The 20,424-nt window shown below is 36.6% G+C and overlaps 1 protein-coding gene, 1 non-coding gene and 1 pseudogene across 2 annotated transcripts in view; 1 reads left to right on the top strand and 2 right to left on the bottom strand.

The window, feature by feature from the left end:
- The window catches only part of LOC112495478 (disease resistance protein RPV1-like), a 79,644-nt gene that overhangs the window by 9,798 nt on the left and 49,422 nt on the right, over positions 1-20,424 (bottom strand). The gene's annotated exons all lie outside the window — the stretch shown is intronic.
- Positions 275-18,909, top strand: LOC127900749 (uncharacterized; annotated as a pseudogene).
- On the bottom strand, positions 7,105-7,208 carry LOC127901636 (small nucleolar RNA R71). Its single transcript, XR_008053880.1, has one exon. It is a non-coding gene; the product is annotated as a small nucleolar RNA R71 (small nucleolar RNA).

Genomic DNA, 20,424 nt, shown 5'->3' with positions numbered 1-20,424 from the left:
CACTGTTTAATTAGGCATATGACATATCTTTACAATCGGACGCCTGTTTAAAGCACCATTTATTTTGAAAATATTCCAATATAAAATATATTCTCTGCCTTACATGAGTATTTTGCAAATAATACAGAGCCACCGCGAGTTCAAAAATAATAAAATAATAACATTGCTCACTTGCTTGACTGGGCTGGATTGGGCTGGGCCTGCTATAAGAATGTGTTACCAGTACGAAGCTTTGCTTTGATTATCCCATACACAGAGAGGGAAACTGAAATTGATGATGGCGTTGGCCGCTCAATTCGTGCTTCGGATTCCCTAACTCGGAAGGAAAAATATAAACTTTCCGTTGTACAAGCATCGCGGGAATTATCAGCCATTGTTCTTGTCTTGCAATTTACAACACCAATGACAATTGTTCTTCAACTTCTTCTTCTCTTCTTCGAAGAATTACTTAGAATTGACTGACGATGAGTTGTTTTGTGAATGCGAAATGGACGCGTACAAATCGTCGGGACCAGGCGGTCAGCACCGCAATAAGCGCGAATCCGCCGTACGTGTGTGCAATGTGTGTAGAATCTTTTATGCACATATAAAAAGGCTTGTAACCTCCAGATTCATTCAGATCAATAATAATAGAATTCTCAGCTTACAGAAGTTTTCTTTCTTCCTATTTTCTTAGTAACCAAACAACATCACATTTTCATATAAAACTTAATATGGTATCAGAGCCATTCTAATTCAATCTTTGTTGGCTTCTGTCAACTCGAATACAAATGGTTCTTCTTCCATCTCATCATTCACCTTCACAACACCAATCAAACTTGATCGTTCCAATTACATGATCTGGAAATCTCAGATCCTATCTTCAGTTCGAGCAAATGATATAGAAGGATTTCTTGATGGCTCCAAGATCTGTCCTAGCCAATTTCTTGATGATGAACCTAGAAGCTCCAGTGCAGATTTACGTGAGAATCCAGCCTACATCACTTGGAAGAAACAAGATCAGATGCTCCTGAGCTGGCTTCTTTCCTCAATCAGTATTGAAGTTCTCAGATTAGTAGTAACATCTAAAACTTCTTTTGAGCTTTGGACTAATTTAGAACAGCAATTCGGATATGAAACTGCTGCTAAAAAGGTTCACTTGAAAATGTTGCTGAATAATCTCAATAAAGCTTCCCTGACTATGACTGAATACTTTAGTAAGTTGAGATCTATTACTGATGAGTTAGCCATTGCTGGTAGTCCAGTTAGTAATCTAGACTTTATTACTCATTTAATTTCTGGTCTAGGACAACCTTATTATCCAGTTGTGGTTTATATTGAAGCTAATGTACTTAAGATGAGTATTAATGAAGCATACTCTATGCTTCTGACTCATGAAGCTCGATTGGAAAGTGCTAACTCTAATGCCAGTAAAGAAGCTAAAATGAACTATGCTGCTAATTTGGTTCAAACTGGAAATAATCAAAGGAAAAACAATTATAATGCTGGCTGGAATAATAATAATAATCAAGGCAACTACACTGGAAATTTTGGAAACAGAACTGAAGGTGGAAATTGGAATGGAAATTATGGTAAAGGAAATTCTGGAGCAAGGAGAGGAGGTAATGCAGGATATGGTACTGGAAGGGGACAATGGCATGGAAATCAAGGAGGTAATCAAGGCAGAGGTGGATTTATTGGATTTAATGGAAATAGCTTTGTTGGATTCAATGGAAATGGATTTACTGCTGGTTTCAATAATTCTGGAAGAGGAAGTGGCAGAGGTATCATATGTCAGATCTGTTTCAAGCCAAATCATTCAGCTGCTGAGTGCAGAAATAGGTTTAACCAAAATTTTGTGCCAAATCCTCCAGTTCAGAGTTCCTTTCCAAATCAAAATCAAGGACCAAGAGCTGCATACATGGTGACATCAGAAGGAGTTACTGATCAAGGGTGGTACTTAGGCAGTGGAGCAACACATCACCTCACAAATGCTGTGCAAAATCTGACTGTTGGTAAGTCTTACTCTGGTTCTGAGATGCTGCTAGTTGGTAATGGTAAAGGCCTTTCTATTACTCATATTGGTTACACTTATTTTTACACTTCCCTTGGAGCTTTACTACATCTTACTGACATGCGACGTGTTCCTCATATAACAAAGAATCTCATCAGTGTGTCCAAACTCCTTGCTAATAATAGTATGATTATAGAATTCACCTCTGAATTTTGTTTTGTAAAGGACAAGGTGAAGGGGACATTATAGCACAGGAATTGCTGAAGGGGGTCTCTACAAACTACTATCTGAAGATGATTTGTTCTCCAATTCTGAAGTACAAGTTTTAAAGCCAAATTCTATGTTGTCAGTTGTTTCAAATAAAATTGTAAACTCTTGTCCAAAGTCTATCAAGTCAGTTTTTGTTAATTCAGTGTCTTTCAACAATTCTCCTGCAAGTTTCAATACTTCTAGTTGTATCTCAATGCAGCTGTTACATAATAGACTTGGTCATCCCAATAAACATGCTATGCAAATCATTTTAAAGACTCAAACTTCACATATTGTCAATCATTATCTAAGCTTCTGTGATGCTTGTCACTATGGCAAACTACATCAGTTTCACTTCCCTGTCACTAACATAAAAACTAGAGCACCACTTGAATTAATACACACTGATCCTAGGGACCAGCATCAATGTCATCCAAAGATGGATACAAATATTACATATCCTTTGTAGATGATTTCACTAGATGTAGTTGGATATTTCCTCTCACTTTAAAATCAGAAGCATTAGACACATTCAAACAGTATAAACTCCTTGTTGAAAAACAATTTTCCAAGTCTATTAAAACCATGCAATTAGACATGGGGGGTGAATTTAGAGCCTTTGGTTCATTTCTTCAGCAATAAGGGATACATATTAAATTTAGTTGTCCCCATACACACCATCAAAATAGAGTTGTGAAGAGGAAACATAGACATATTGTTGAAACTGGCCTTACTCTTCTTGCTCTAGCAAATCCTCCACTTGTCTTTTGGTGGGAAGCTTTTCACACAGCAACCTATCTGATAAATAGGATTCCTACACCAGTTTTAAACAATAAATCACTCTATCAGAAGCTACACAATCGTTTACCTGATTATCAGTTCCTTAAAGTTTTTGGTTGCTCATGCTTTCTATTATTGAGACCTTTAATCAACACAAATTAGACTTCTATACACAAAAATGCATTTTTTTTTGCTACAATCTTGTACATAAAGGTTATAAGTGTCTAGACAAATCAGGTAGAATTTACATTGCCAGACATGTTGTGTTTAATGAGTCTGAATTTTCATATCCAGAGTTGTTTTCTGCTTCCAACAACTCTTCCTCTATTCCAACAAAATGTGTCACTCCTGCAAATCAGTCTTTCACTCATTTTTCTTTGTCAAATCCTCATCTTGATGACAGTAATGTAGTAGCACCACCTATAGCAACTTCAGAAGTGGAACTCAACTCCCTGCTGTTACCCCTGAGCCAAGTTCACCTTTAAGCCAATCACCAGCATCAACAAATATCCCATCTATCTCTTCCAGACCTTCCATTTCTATACATCCTATAGTGACTAGAGCAAAATCTGGAATATTCAAACCCAAAACCTATTTAGCAGCAACTTAGGACATAGAACCAACAAGTGTCAAGGCAGCACTGTCTAGTCAGAAATGGTATATGGCTATGAAAGAAGAGGTGGATGCTTTACATAGAAATCAGACATAGACTTTGGTTCCTTCTGATTCAGCTAACAAGATTGTAGGTAACAAATGGATTTTCAGAGTCAAATACAATCCAGATGGCAGCATTTCTAAGTACAAAGCATGCTTGGTGGCTAACGACTTTCACCAAACACATGGAGTAGATTTCTTTGAAACCTTTAGCCCTGTTGTAAAGCCTTGTATAGTCAGAATTATTCTCAGCTTAGCAGTAATGCAGCACTGGACTATTAGGCAACTAGATATCAATAACGCCTTCTTGAATGGAGTACTTACTGAAGATGTATATATGCACCAACCAGAGGGTTTCATTGATTCCAGATTTCCTTATCATATATGCAAGTTGAACAAGGCATTATATGGCCTCAAACAAGCTCTAAGGGCCTGGTATGATCAGCTAAAAGGTTCACTGGTGCAATGGGGTTTTCAAACTTCTAAGTCTGATACTTCTCTCTTTATTAAACATACTGGGGCTGATATTTTGGTTGTTCTGATTTATGTGGATGACATACTCATCACTGGATCAAATACAAGGCTTGTTGAAGAGGTAATTAGTAAGCTTGGCTCAACTTATGCTCTAAAAGACTTGGGGGAGTTTAACTATTTTCTTGGCATAGAAGTAACTCCTAGTCTGGATGGGTTACATCTCTCTCAGACTAAATATATCGGTGATATTCTTCAAAAGGAACACATGTTAGACAGCAAAGGCTACAACACACCCATGAGCATAACTGAAAAATTAAGGAAAGAAAATGGTGTCCTATTTGAGAATCATTCTCTCTACAGAAGTATCATTAGATCTCTTTAGTATGTGACTTTAACAAGACCTGACATTGCCTTCTCAGTCAACAAACTGAGTCAAATCCTTGCTGCACCTACTGTCCTTCATTGGCAAGCTTGTAAGAGGGTTCTGCGATATCTACAGGGTACAGTAAATTATGGACTTCAATTTCTTAACTCAGGTTCTCTCCTTCTAAATGCTTACTCTGATGCTGACTGGGGATTAGATCCTGATGATAGAAAATCTATTGGCGGTTATTGTGTATTCCTTGGCAATAATCTAGTCTCATGGTCCTCAAAGAAGCAGGCTATTGTCTCTAGATCAACAGCAGAGTTTGAGTACAGAGTGTTGAGTGTTAGAAAATGCATATTTATAAAGGAGAAAACCGTCATTTTACATTTCAAGTCTTACTAACAACCCTTACTTTTATGTATTTAACATTCTTATGATTTAATTACGTGTGTTTTATTTTAATTAAGTAATTTATGTATTTTAGGGGCATTATAGTCATTTCACAATAAAGGAGAGATCAGACGGCAAAACGGACATCACTTTTGAACTCAGGACGGTCGAAAACCTTAGGAGGAGCATAAAAGGAAAAATGACACTATTCACATGTACGGTACTATTCACGTGTACGATACTGTATATGTTACTGTTCACGACACTGTTCACATAGACGGATGATGACGTGGCATTGACCGATGATGTGGCATTGACCGATGAGGTGTCACGATCCTGTTGGACTAAAATTCTTATGTACTGTTGATGGTGACGTGGCAGCATATCAGTGGACGAAAAATCTCGCGTACGGTGCATGCATCACACAGGATTATTTTCAACCAAACCGCGTTACTGTTCATCCGGGTCAAACCGCGTTACTGTTCAAAGTCGGGTCAAACCGTGTTACTGTTCATCCGCGTGGTCAAACCGTGGACTGTTGACTGATGACGTGGCGCAATCCTAAGCGTCCAAACTATTTTTAATCCGATGGCCATGATTTACTCCATGTATCTATAAAAAGGGGGCCTCCCCCCCCTAATTTGATATCTCTGAATCCATTTTTGGGATCCATTTTCTATAATTCCTTCTCCATCTTGTATTTTCTTCGTATTTTAATAAATTCCCATTTTGCCCCTAGTTCAATTATGAGTGGCTAATTTTCTTTCAAGCTTGGGTTGAAGGTGAAGTCTCAACATGTGTCATGGGCTTAATTTGGTAAATTTATTTTCTCTTCCCCTCTAATTTTTGTGGATGTTTTGACTTCTCGTCGACAAATAATAATAGTCTTGTCTAGATACCGCCTTGGTTACACCGGCTCTCTAGTATAAGGTTATTATTATTTGGCACGATAAGCCCTTAGCACCATATTGATTAGAGCGTGGTTCATGAGGTGTGGATTCCCCCCTCATGATTTAATTGGCATTAATACGGATTATTTAGCCCATGATGCATGTTGATACGGATCTAGATACCCAAGTACGTCATTTTAATAGAATTCTCTTCAATTTATTCTCGCCATTTCAATTCCAATTTTAGAATTTATTCTCTCCATTTTAATTTAATTATTAGCATATTCCAAATCATTTCCACCATAAATCCAACTACCCATTTACAAAATTAATTCTATATATAATTAAAATCCACCTCCTCGTGGGATCGACACTCGTCACCATTAGTCTATACTACAACAGATTCGTGCGCTTGCGAGTACATTAAAATTTGCACAACAAGTTTTTGGCGCCGTTGCCGGGGAGGTAAGTAATTTTAATTCATAGAATTAATTTTTGTGAATAATTTCTTTTATTTGTTTTCTTGTATTTTTTTTTATTATTAAAAAAAAAAAAGAAAAAAAAAGTGAATCTACATTTAAAGGTTAGTATTTCTTTTCTTTTTCTCTTCTTTAAAATTTTGTAATTTAATTTTTCATTTATTTTTCTTTGTAATTTTTTTTTGTTTATCTTATTAATTTAATTTTTAGTTAATTTCTTTCACGTATTTATTTTTGTGTATTTTTATAGTAAGGTTGTAATAGCGCAATAAGGTTAGTATCGTAATTTCTCCCTCTTCTTTATTTTTATTTGTTTTGTTCCCATCTTTATTTTTATTTTATTTATTTTGCATGCATGGTCGTAGGTCATTATTACCTAATCTTGAACCTATAGACCTTGAATTAGAAAAAACACTTCGCACACACAAACACGTTAAAAATAAAATGGATTTACAAGCACCACAGGAGAGGCCATTTAAGGACTATTTTAGTCCCTTAGCTAATTTGAGCACGTCATGCATAAGATACCCAAATGTAGCTGCTAGGAGTTTTGAATTAAAACCTAGTGTGTTAAATTGTCTCCCTACATTTTATGGCCTAGAAAATGAGGATCCATATAATCATCTGAACGATTTTCATGCCATTTGTCAAACTTTTAAATATGAAAATTTTTCAGACGATGATGTTAAACTTAGACTATTCCCATTTTCTTTAAAGGATAGGGCTCGTTCATGGCTTAATACATTGCCTGCTAATAGCATTGCATTATGGGAACAAATAGTAACTAAATTTTTGAATAAATATTTCCCAGTGCATAAAACCAATGCTATTCGCAGGGAAATCTCAGAGTTTACTCAGAGAGAGGACGAGCAATTTTTCGAAACATGGGAGCGATTCAATGGGCTACTCTTGAAGTGTCCACATCATGGGTACGAGAAATGGCACCAATGCCAATACTTTTTGGAAGGATTATTGCCGAATGTGCAAGAATGGCTAATGGCAACGAGTGGAGGAGAGCTAATGTCAAAAAGTGCATCAGAAATTTGGGAATTCTTCCAGCGACAAGCAGATAATTCCCAACAACGGAGTCGATCACTTAGGACTACTAGAAGAATTAAAGGAGTGAATGAGGTTCAAATTGGCGAATCAACTTCAGGAATCAAAGAAGTCAAGGAGATGGTTGAAGGTCTTGCTCGACAAATAGCATCGTTATCGACTGCTAAATCAACAGAGCCACATGACCATGACTCATACTCAGATCAAGCCAATGCCATAGGTGTAATGAGAAAGCCATCAAATTACAACCCATACTCCAACACATATAACCCTGGATGGAGAGACCATCCCAATTTTTCATGGTCTCAAAGATTCCAACAGAATGGACCAGCAGCTCCAGCTCCACCAATGCAACAAATTCCTCAAGTTCCTCAAGCCTCTCAGCCACCATTTAGACCATACAATCAGAACCAGAATTACTCTCAGCCCAGACCATGGGAGGATTCATTCCAGAATTTCAAGAATCTTACTCACTCCACGATTGAGCAACAGAATCGCACCATTGATGGACTACGAAATGAGTTGAGAGCAGGCTTCAACTCACAAGCCCAATCAGTTTCAAGCCTCGAGAAGATGGTGGGACAACTTGCTTCTTCAGTTCAGACCTTGGCAATGACCGTTGAGAAAGGTAAGTTTCCAAGTCAACCAGTGCCTAACCCTAAAGGAGTACATGAAGCAAGTACCAGTTCACCACAGCAGCATGGAGAGGTCAAAGCAGTAATGACCTTGCGAAAAGGAAAGGAAGTCGACAACAAAGTGGAGATGCCGGTGACAAAAGAAAATCAAATTGTACCTGTGAATGTTGAGGACTCATCACCGGAGGAGAAAGAAGAAACTAACCCACGAGAATACGTTCCGAAAGCTCCATTTCCTCAAAGGTTAGCGAAAGGAAAAAAGGGAAAATCTACAGGTGAGATTCTCGAAATCTTCAAACAGGTAAGTGTTAACATCCCTTTACTTGATGCTATAAAGCAAGTTCCATCTTATGCCAAGTTTCTTAAAGATTTGTGTACTAAAAAGAGAAACATGCATGTTCAAAAGAAGGCATTTTTAACAGAAAACGTTAGTTCTATACTCCAACATAAAATTCCTTTAAAATGCAAAGACCCAGGCTCCCCCACTATCTCATGTAGTATAGGGAACCACACAATTGAGAATGCTTTGTTGGATTTAGGAGCTAGTGTAAATCTTTTGCCTTACTCTGTATTCGTGAAACTTGGACTGGGAGAATTACACCCAACTCCAGTGGTGTTACAACTTGCAGATCGGTCCACAAAAATACCTCGTGGTATTGTGGAGGACGTGCTTATCCAGGTAGACAAGTTTTATTTTCCTGTTGATTTCATTGTAATTGACACTCAACCAATACAGGATTCAAGGAAGCACATCCCCATTATTCTAGGCCGACCTTTCTTGGCAACTGCGGATGCTCACATTCAATGCAGGACTGGAAATATGCAGTTGTCCTTCGGCAACATGACTATGGAGCTAAACATTTTCAACATTGCCAAACAACCTTACAGTGTAGATGATGGAATTGTTGATGTGGATTTAATTGAAGCATTAGTTGATGATACTTTTGTTTCAAACCTTAGTGATCCTTTACAAACATGTTTAACTCACTTTGGTTTGGATTTTGATATTGACAGATCGGTCGATGAGGTCAATGTCCTGCTTGACTCAACACCATCTATGGACACTAATAAATGGAAGTCAAGAGTTGAGCAACTAGCACCATCAGAGAAGCAACTCATTCCATCATCAGAATCACCACCGAAACTCGAGCTCAAACCATTGCCCAACACTTTGGAATATGCGTTTTTGGGAGAAGAAAGTACTCTGCCGGTAATCATCTCATCATCCCTAAATGACGAACAAAAAGGTAAGTTGTTGGATGTTTTAAAAGATCACAAAGGAGCATTAGGATGGACCATAGCAGACATTAAAGGTATAAACCCAGTAGATTGCATGCATTACATTCACCTTGATGAAAATGCTAAAACTACTAGGGAGATGCAACGTCGGTTAAATCCTAACATGAAAGAAGTTGTTAGAACTGAGGTCCTTAAGCTATTAGATGCAGGTATCATTTACCCAATTTCTGATAGTTCATGGGTCAGTCCTGTACAAGTTGTCCCTAAAAAGTCAGGAGTCACAGTAGTTACCAATGCTGATAATGAATTGATACCCACTAGAGTGACTACAGGATGGCGTGTATGCATTGATTATAGAAAATTGAATTCTGTCACACGTAAAGACCATTTTCCTTTACCATTTATTGATCAAATGCTTGATAGATTAGCAGGCCATGAATTTTATTGCTTTCTAGATGGTTACTCAGGATATAATCAGATTCCCATAGCACCAAAAGATCAAGAGAAAACTACTTTCACTTGCCCTTTTGGCACATTTGCATATAGGAGAATGCCATTTGGATTATGTAATGCACCTGCTACATTTCAACGATGCATGTTGAGCATTTTTTCTGATATGGTGGAACGATTCCTTGAAGTCTTTATGGATGATTTTTCTGTCTTTGGTGACTCGTTTGATCAATGTTTACATCATCTAACACTAGTTCTGCAGAGATGTATCGAGAAGAACTTGGTCTTAAATTGGGAGAAATGCCATTTTATGGTAAAACAAGGTATTGTTCTCGGTCACATCATTTCGAGCAAAGGTATTGAGGTTGACAAAGCCAAGGTGGATCTCATTTCTAATCTTCCTCCACCCAAAACAGTCAGAGAAGTAAGATCTTTCCTTGGGCATGCTGGTTTCTATAGACGTTTCATTAAAGATTTTAGCAAAGTTTCTAGACCCTTATGCAATTTACTTGCTAAGGATGTACCTTTTATCTTTAATGATTCATGTCTTATGGCTTTTGAAAAATTAAAGCAATTGTTGACATCATCACCCATCATTCAGGCCCCAAACTGGAGCTTACCATTTGAACTTATGTGTGATGCATCTGATTATGCAGTAGGAGCAGTTTTAGGACAAAGAGTTGATCGAATTCCTCATGTTATTTACTATGCTAGTATGACATTGAATGATGCACAGTTGAACTATTCAACTACTGAAAAAGAAATGCTAGCAGTAGTGTTTGCATTGGAAAAATTTCGATCTTATCTCATTGGTTGTAAAATAATTATATTCACAGATCATGCTGCTCTTAAATATCTTCTCACAAAGAAAGATGCAAAAGCTAGACTAATTCGTTGGGTGTTACTTTTGCAGGAATTTGACTTGGAATTCAAAGATAAGAAAGGGTCAGAAAATGTTGTGGCGGACCATCTCTCTCGTCTTCACTTTGACACAATTACAGAGCCATTAATATTAAATGAGTCATTTCCAGATGAACAATTAATGAGTGTGGAAGTATTACCTTGGTATGCTGATATAGTTAATTATCTTGTTACAGGTAAACTTCCAGAGCATTGGACCAAGCAAGATAAGGCTAAATTCTTTGCAGAAATAAAGAATTTCTTTTGGGATGACCCATATTTGTTCAAGTATTGTGCAGACCAAATTGTTAGACGATGTGTCCCTGAAAATGAAATTCAGAATATTCTTTCATTCTACCATGAACAAGCTTGTGGAGGCCATTTCAGTGCTAAGAAGACAGCGACTAAAGTTTTACAATGTGGTTTCTATTGGCCATCTATATTTCGAGACGCTTACACTTTCTGTTCTTCATGTGATAGGTGTCAACGAATGGGAAGCATTACACGAAGGAACATGATGCCACTAAATCCAATTTTAGTGGTTGAGATTTTTGACGTATGGGGTATCGACTTCATGGGACCCTTTCCCCCTTCTTTTGGCCATCAATACATATTGGTTGCTGTTGACTACGTATCAAAATGGGTAGAAGCAATTCCATGTAGGACCAATGATCACAAGGTGGTGATAGCATTTTTGAAAAGCAACATTGTCTCACGCTTTGGATTCCCTCGAGCAATAGTCAGTGATGGTGGTGCCCACTTCTGTAACAAAGCATTCAAAGCTCTTTTGACAAAGTATTCAATCACACATAAAGTGGCGACCCCGTATCATCCGCAAACCAGTGGCCAAGTTGAGATCTCCAATCGAGAAATAAAGCACATATTAGAAAAGACGGTGAGGCCAGACAGGAAAGATTGGTCATTAAGACTTGATGATGCATTATGGGCATATAGAACGGCTTTCAAGACCCCGATTGGGATGTCACCCTACAGGCTAGTGTATGGAAAAGCTTGCCACCTACCTGTGGAACTCGAGCATCGTGCGTATTGGGCCATCAAGAAATTCAATTTTGACATGCAGCAAGCCAACTCAGAAAGAAGATTACAGCTGGCAGAACTTGAAGAAATTCGCAATGACGCGTACGAAAATGCCAAGATTTACAAGCAACGAATGAAAGTCTTCCATGATAAGCAAATTATGAGAAAATCGTTCACTCCAGGTCAGAAAGTGCTTTTATTCAATTCTCGCTTGCACCTATTCCCAGGTAAGTTACGCTCTCGTTGGTCTGGCCCATTTATTGTTCATACTGTTTTTCCACATGGGGCAATTGAAATTAAAGACCCAAAGAATGGTGTCACGTTTAAAGTTAATGGTCAAAGATTAAAGCCATATCTAGAGTACCAACCACATGAAGAAGACACCGAAATAAATTTGAGTGACCCACCAAATTTGAATTGATTTTTTTTTCTTTTCGTTGATTTGATTTTTCTTTCTTTCTTTTTATTATTATTCTTTTGCTAATTGAAATTGTTTTTGCATAAGTGTGTTTATTTTACCATTAAGTTTTCTCTTATCATTTTTAATCATGAGTCTCATACTTAGACCGTTCCTCCTGAACATTCTTAAACCACTTCAACGTGTCAAAACTCATCTCAAAAGACAGATTCAATTTTGTAAAACACATCGCATTTGGGCTCTACAACCACCAGAGTTAGTAGCCTATGTTGAGGGTTTAGAACACCAACTCAGAGACATTGAGAGAAGTGTTTACGACATCCAGTTGGAGCTTGAGGTAAATTCAATAAGAGGACGATTTTAATTTTCTTTGTGTGTTTTAATTTGTTTTTCTATTTGTGTGCTTTAGTTTGTTACCCCGGTGAAGTGGCGGATAACGGTACTCCGTGACAATCAAGTCGGTTACTTCAGTTTCCCATAATAACTGATATTCTGAGGCGAAGGTATGGACAGAAACGAGATTCTAGCGAAGCTTCACAAGCGATTCCCTTCACTTCCTCAGAATGCCCTCCTTACGATCTATAAAGCTCGGTCCGAACGCATGCGATTACTCATGAGGAATAACATACCTGCTGACATCCGTTGGTTAATCGAGGCTAAAGTACGATCGGCAGGTGAGTTAACTCCAAAATTTATTGCATACATGCCTGGTTGTGGTAAAGGAAATTATGCAAGAAAACGACGAGCTCGAAGAATTTCTGTTGCTTGTCATAAGTGTGCCAGAATGAGTTGCAATAAAAACCCATGTTCTTTAGGAATGGTGTCTGATAATAGGGAAGATAAGATTCAATTCATTAGGGATGGCTTGAATAAGGAGTCATTGGATGATATCCTTTTGTCTCTTGAAACGCATCCCAGTGGATATGTGCAAAGAGCGATTCTCCAGTTATGGCCATTATTCCAGAAAGAGCATGCACGATATAGTCTCGGGAATCTGACTATAAACGACCCTGTTTGCCAGTTTATAAGAAAACTGGATAGGAAGCCTATCCTCGACCCATAGAGGGCGTTCAAGCCGTTTCTGGACGTAAAACCAGAGGAAGATGTGAGCCACAGTCGCAACTACCTGTAAATATCCTTTTACTTTATTATTATTTTATTTCACTATTGTCTTATTGTTTGCATTATTGTCTTTAATAATTTTATTACTGTTTGCTTTTTCCTTATTACTGTTTGCTTTTCCCTTTTTACTGTTTCCTTTTTGACTAGCGAGCCACGTGCTTTACGCGTTATTTGACATGGACATGTGACCTCATACACAACTATGACCCACTATCACCAAGACTCTTAAATGTGATTTTCTTTGTCAAGCACTCACAAATTGTTTTTTTAGAAGTATCTCAATGGCAGCTACTCCCAATAGACAATTCAAGAACATTTGTGTGCTTTCCGGTTTTACCTATGGCAAACATAAAGAGTTCGTTGAGGCAGCCATAGATCTTGGTCGAAGCATAGCAGCGAGAAAATTACACTTGGTGTATGGAGGAGGTAATCGAGGGTTATCAAAAATGGTCTCAGAAGCAGCTTTTATCAGAGGAAGTCAAGTGTTAGGCATCATCCCAAGAGTCCTAAAACCATTGGGCAGTTCGTCTGACTCATCAACTGGAGAAGAGTTAGTCGTCTCAGGTATGCAGGAAAGAATAACTGAAATGCTTAATCATGCTGATGCTTTTATTTTCCTTCCAGGAGATCTTGCAACACTAGAGGCACTTATCACGCTAGCATCTTGGGCCCATCTGCACATCCACCAAAAACCCATCGGTTTGTTAAATGTCAATAACTTTTATGATGGTTTTATCGCATTTCTTAACCATGCAATAAAAAACTATTTCATTCCCGCTAATGTGAAAAAACTTTTTATTTGTGCTCACACTGCTAATGAGCTACTTGATATGTTACAAGCTTATAAACTGGAGCCAGACCCTTGGACCTTTGTGTTGGAGCGTCCAAATAATGATGGTAACAGTAGCCGCAGTAAGAAGTACAAATTAGATTTAACTCTCCGCCTGTAAATATTTTCTTCTGTGTTACACCACCCAGGTGATGTCTTCTAAACTCTACTTCTTTCATTTCAAACATTGAGGACAATGTTTCGTTCTGGTTGGGGGGAGGGAATAGTCGACAATTGTGGAATTTTGGTTAAGTTTTTACTAATTTTTTGTTGTAGAAACTAACTGTTGCTAACTTTTTGTGTTGAAGATGGCTGAATATGGAGTGTAGTTACTCTAGAAACGCATCTTCATTGTTTAAAAAAAAAAAATTCAAAAAAAAAAAAATTCAAAAAAAAAAAAATTTCAGACATTTTCTTTTTCTTTATTATGTGTTTATGTTTATTTTTCTTCTTTAATTTCTCCTCTATAAATATACATTTTCCAACTTTTGAGTCAAAGATGGCTGAATATGGAGTGTAGTTCCTCTAGAAGCGCATCTTCTTTTAAAATAAAAATAAAAAAATCATTTTCGTTTTCTATCATTTTATGTGTAACTTTTCTAATTAGTTTTTATGCATCATTTTCACATTTCTGCATGCATATTTTCCTTTCATGTTTAGAATAGGTTGGGGGGTAGAATGTTGTTTAAAAAAAAAAAAAAAAAAAAAAAAAAAAAAATTGTGTGATTTGTTTTAACATTGGGTGACATGATTAATTTTAAATTTTAGTATTTGTATTATCTTTGGTCTTAAGTGATGTTACATTATGTTTGCTACTCTACATGTTGATGTCGGAGACATATATGAGTTGCTTGAAGGAATGAACATGTCATAATAAGTACCAAGTGAGTTTTTGAGCCTATCATTTTTCTTGGAGAGTAACCCTTTTGCCCATTCTTTATACAGCTTAACAGTTTATTATTGTATACACGATCTCTAGATTTCTTTTGAGTTAACCCTTAATAAAAAAAAAAAAAAAAAAAAAAATGTGTGTTGCTACATTGGGAGGCCCATCTAACTAGTAGATATGGATGATTATTTAGAGCCCTAAAAGACGATGGAAAGGCCATCTTTGATCCGTTTGAGCCTTTCTAGCCATCCCTTTTGTGATATATCCATAGTTAACCCTTTTGAGCCTTTAAAAAAAAAAAAAAAAAAAAAAAAAAAAAAAAAAAAAAAAAACCTTTTCTTTGTCAACTTATCATCTTGACCCACTCCGATTTGGAGTATTACCCGATATCTTATAAGTTCCATCACCTATTTATGTTTGAGAAAATGTAAATAATTATTTTGTTCAGTGAAGTTATGCCAAATAAAAGTAAAAAAAAAAAAACAAAACAAAAGTTGTTGTTTCAAAAGAATAAAAATAACAATAATAGGTGAAATCCACCTTGCAAGTTCAAAAAAAAAAAAAAAAAAAAATTCTCTGCATTTTTCTCAAACATACACTTTGTTTTCCTTATTTCCCTTCTTTGTTAACCATGTCCCTAGCCTACGTTACGTCCTAATAAAAGTCCTTCTTGATTTTAGGGAACTATAGTTTGAAGTAGAAGCTAGTTATATGGGCTAAAAAGATGTAGTGATGCATAATAATAAAAAAAAAAAAAAAAAAAAAAAGATAAGTAAATTGGGTTGACTAGCATTTTTGTTTGACTTGAGATCGTATTATTTCTAAGCTGAGGGCATATTTATTTCATCTTGGTGAGAGCATGTGATATCACTTCTTTATTATTTTCTCTCTCAATTACCATTCATTGGAGTGACTATTTTTATTGGGATTAATTTATTTGTGAGAGTGTCACTACTTCCAGTGAGATTTTGGGGTTTGACATGTCATTCTTGAGAGTAGCTAAAACAAAGTCTACTGGGCTAATTCATGTGGATGGTTGATGTGGGTGTGATGTTGCTTTAGACTGGAGATAATGCTTATACTTTTATTTGATTGCTATCATTAATCTGATGGAATAAATACGAGTGTTTCTATTAAAACAAAAAAAAATTATTTTGAATTTGAATTTTGTTTTCGCTTTATTTGCTAGGGACTAGCAATAAGCTGGTTGGGGGGTGTGTTGAGTGTTAGAAAATGCATATTTATAAAGGAGAAAACCGTCATTTTACATTTCAAGTCTTACTAACAACCCTTACTTTTATGTATTTAACATTCTTATGATTTAATTACGTGTGTTTTATTTTAATTAAGTAATTTATGTATTTTAGGGGCATTATAGTCATTTCACAATAAAGGAGAGATCAGACGGCAAAACGGACATCACTTTTGAACTCAGGACGGTCGAAAACCTTAGGAGGAGCATAAAAGGAAAAATGACACTATTCACATGTACGGTACTATTCACGTGTACGATACTGTATATGTTACTGTTCACGACACTGTTCACATAGACGGATGATGACGTGGCATTGACCGATGATGTGGCATTGACCGATGAGGTGTCACGATCCTGTTGGACTAAAATTCTTATGTACTGTTGATGGTGACGTGGCAGCATATCAGTGGACGAAAAATCTCGCGTACGGTGCATGCATCACACAGGATTATTTTCAACCAAACCGCGTTACTGTTCATCCGGGTCAAACCGCGTTACTGTTCAAAGTCGGGTCAAACCGTGTTACTGTTCATCCGCGTGGTCAAACCGTGGACTGTTGACTGATGACGTGGCGCAATCCTAAGCGTCCAAACTATTTTTAATCCGATGGCCATGATTTACTCCATGTATCTATAAAAAGGGGGCCTCCCCCCCCTAATTTGATATCTCTGAATCCATTTTTGGGATCCATTTTCTATAATTCCTTCTCCATCTTGTATTTTCTTCGTATTTTAATAAATTCCCATTTTGCCCCTAGTTCAATTATGAGTGGCTAATTTTCTTTCAAGCTTGGGTTGAAGGTGAAGTCTCAACATGTGTCATGGGCTTAATTTGGTAAATTTATTTTCTCTTCCCCTCTAATTTTTGTGGATGTTTTGACTTCTCGTCGACAAATAATAATAGTCTTGTCTAGATACCGCCTTGGTTACACCGGCTCTCTAGTATAAGGTTATTATTATTTGGCACGATAAGCCCTTAGCACCATATTGATTAGAGCGTGGTTCATGAGGTGTGGATTCCCCCCTCATGATTTAATTGGCATTAATACGGATTATTTAGCCCATGATGCATGTTGATACGGATCTAGATACCCAAGTACGTCATTTTAATAGAATTCTCTTCAATTTATTCTCGCCATTTCAATTCCAATTTTAGAATTTATTCTCTCCATTTTAATTTAATTATTAGCATATTCCAAATCATTTCCACCATAAATCCAACTACCCATTTACAAAATTAATTCTATATATAATTAAAATCCACCTCCTCGTGGGATCGACACTCGTCACCATTAGTCTATACTACAACAGATTCGTGCGCTTGCGAGTACATTAAAATTTGCACAACACAGAGCACTTGCACTTGCTGCCTTTGAGATGCTCTGGATCACTTATCTTCTAAAAGAATTGAAGCTTTCTTTGCTCAAGCTTCCTATCTTATATTGTGATAATAAGAGTGCTGAAGCATTGACTAGTAATCCAAAGTACCATTCACGCACCAAACACATAGAACTTGATCTGCATTTTGTTAGAGATCATATAGCTAAGCATGAACTTTCTATTGATCATGTTCCCAGCTTTGATCAATTAGCAGACATTCTTACTAAGCCCTTAGCCTATAATCAGTTTGCTTATTTGAGAAACAAGCTTAATGTTTCTCCGAAACCTTAGGCTTGAGGGGGGATGTTAAGAATATAATCAAGTTAATTAATGAGTATGCTGACATGGCAGCTGAGTCAGCTAAAGGTTGTTATAGAAGTCGTTAGTAGTAATCTGTGCGTGTGTGCAATGTGTGTAGAATCTTCTATGCACATACAAAAAGGCTTGTAACCTCCAGATTCATTCAGATCAATAATAATAGAATTCTCAGCTTACAGAAGTTTTCTTTCTTCCTATTTTCTTAGTAACCAAAGAATATCACAGTTTCGTATAAAACTTAATAGTACCGACCGACGTCATAGCGCATGCCGCCGAAGACCGGTCGCAGCACAAGAATCGCGCGTCAGCTTTGTCGCGCCTCCGCACTCTTTTAGCCCTCAATGTGAGGAGCAATGTGAATCTTGATGCGTATTCACCGCCGCCACAGCTTCTTCAAATCCTTCCTTCTAAGTCTACTATTAGACGTTCAGAAGTTGGACCACAAATTGGACCTAACAATCTTAAATTTGCTTTGGTATTACTCTATTCACTCTTGCTTTGTTTTTTTGTTTTCTGTTAAAATTTAAGTCATCGTAATGTTTTTTTTTTGTGGTTAACTTCAGGGAATGCAAGCTCTGCTTGATCTATTTTTCGCAGGTTAAGCACTAGAGCATTGTCACGGTTGATTCTATCGGATGATTCTCTTTGAATGGCTGTGAATAAGTTCAGGACTTCTAAAGGTATGCTAATTCATAGTTGATAGTGTGTATTACGATAAAACCTGTTGGTTAATTTAAAATTGTTATCTTCTTTCTTATTTGTGCAACAAATACAATAAGTCTGTGTTTTGTTGTTGAGTGTCTGCCCCATTGATAAGAGAAATGTATGATATAATTTTTCAAGATACCTACCTGCATTATGAATTGTTATTGGAAGGAAGCACGAGAATTGTTACGTGAAATGTATGTTCTGCTTCTCATTCACTTTACCAGAATTACAAAAGTTTTATGTTATTGATGGTTGGATTGTTTCTGGCTTGTTTTTTTTTTTTTTGTTTTAATTGCTTTACATACATTATGTGTGTAATTTTTTAATGGACAATCTTCATTTGAAACATGAAATTTTTAAAAACTTTCCGATTTGTGCAGGGTATGAAGCCTCTTAAGTTGGACTTCTTAGGTGCTACTATTGTGTTCGGCTAATATTTTCTTCTTTTATTTTTCTTTTTTCAGTCACAATAATGGGGGTCATGGTGAAACAACTTACTAATCACTCTGGACAGGAATGGGCTTCTATAAGTAAAGCACACTTATTTCACTCTTTCCTTAGTATGGAGCTGCTTACCGTTGGGATGAAGATGGTAATAGTTGCTTTAGAAATTAGTTTTCTTCAGTAGGAAAATTCTAAATCTTGGAAAATTTAAAGTTGTACTAGAAAACAAGCTGCCTATTCAACCAATGGCTAAATGTAGCATAGTAATCTCCTTAGACAATTAATTAGATTGCATTCCTTTTGATCTCTCTCTTTTCATTTTTTCTCCTTTTTGACTTGCACTTCTCTGTTCCTTTCCTCAAAAAAAAAAAAAATTTTGCACTTCTCTGCTGATGTCTTCCCAATATCCTATGATGTACAAATGCACAAATACTCTTGTTGTGACGTTAACCATATATGGTTCCTTTTTTATTTTGGTCCATTTTCCAACAACATAGAATAGTAAGAAGAATACTTTATTTTAATGATGCTTCTCTGCTTTCTTAAATGTATGCTTGTTCTTGTTCACATTTTACTGTTCATGATAATTGGTATGGTCTTTCTTTGGCATCATCAAGCCGCAAATGTGATTAAACATTTTGAATTTCTTATTGATCTAGCCTTCACTTTAGTATAATGTATACACCACACCTGCAGTAAGTATCATTGATAGTTCCGAATGAGTGTGAAAGCAGACTAGTATGTAACTTCATGATTTATTTACTGGTTTGCACATCCATATTTCAAATGGTTTACTGGTCTCTGGCCTAAAGAGAGGGAAAATGAAAGACTTGTGAGACAATCCTCATGGCTTTGTTGACATCAATTTGGTGGTTGATTGAGAAATGAATGATCATACATATACATATCCATACATATATATATAGAGTAGTTTTCTGGTCAGGGATTTTAAAGTACGGAAAAGTTTGGGAAAACTTTAAACCACACGATTTTAAAAGCCTATAGTTTTAAGCCTTTAAAACCATGCGGTTTTAATGGTTTTAAAGGTTTCCCGTACTTTCTCGCACTTTAAAATTCTTAACTGGAATATTTCTCTCTCTCTCTCTATATCTATATATGATTTTCATGGACTAGCATTTGACAGATGACTTGATTATTATTTTTTGTCTCTGTTTATTGATTTTGTTGCTCAGTCATAGCTAGACATTGCTCATTGACCATTTGTTAGTGACAGGCTCAAATGAGATGCTTGACCTTTTGCTTTTATCTCTTGTACTTACTTACACCATATGGAAGATGCATACCCTTCTGAGAAGACGATAACTGAAATGGCTGATGCTTGAATTGCATTCAACAGTGACTCCGAAATTTCGTCTCCTCTGTTAAGTTGGTCATCAATGAAAGTTTGGATATTTTGTCGACACAGAGTAGAATAGAGATGGCTAGTAAAGTTGTCTCGAGTGTCCTC

This window comes from Citrus sinensis, chromosome 3 (assembly GCF_022201045.2).
Source record: "Citrus sinensis cultivar Valencia sweet orange chromosome 3, DVS_A1.0, whole genome shotgun sequence".
Classification (NCBI taxonomy): Eukaryota; Viridiplantae; Streptophyta; class Magnoliopsida; order Sapindales; family Rutaceae; genus Citrus; species Citrus sinensis.
This window is presented reverse-complemented; position numbering and strand designations above follow the sequence as displayed.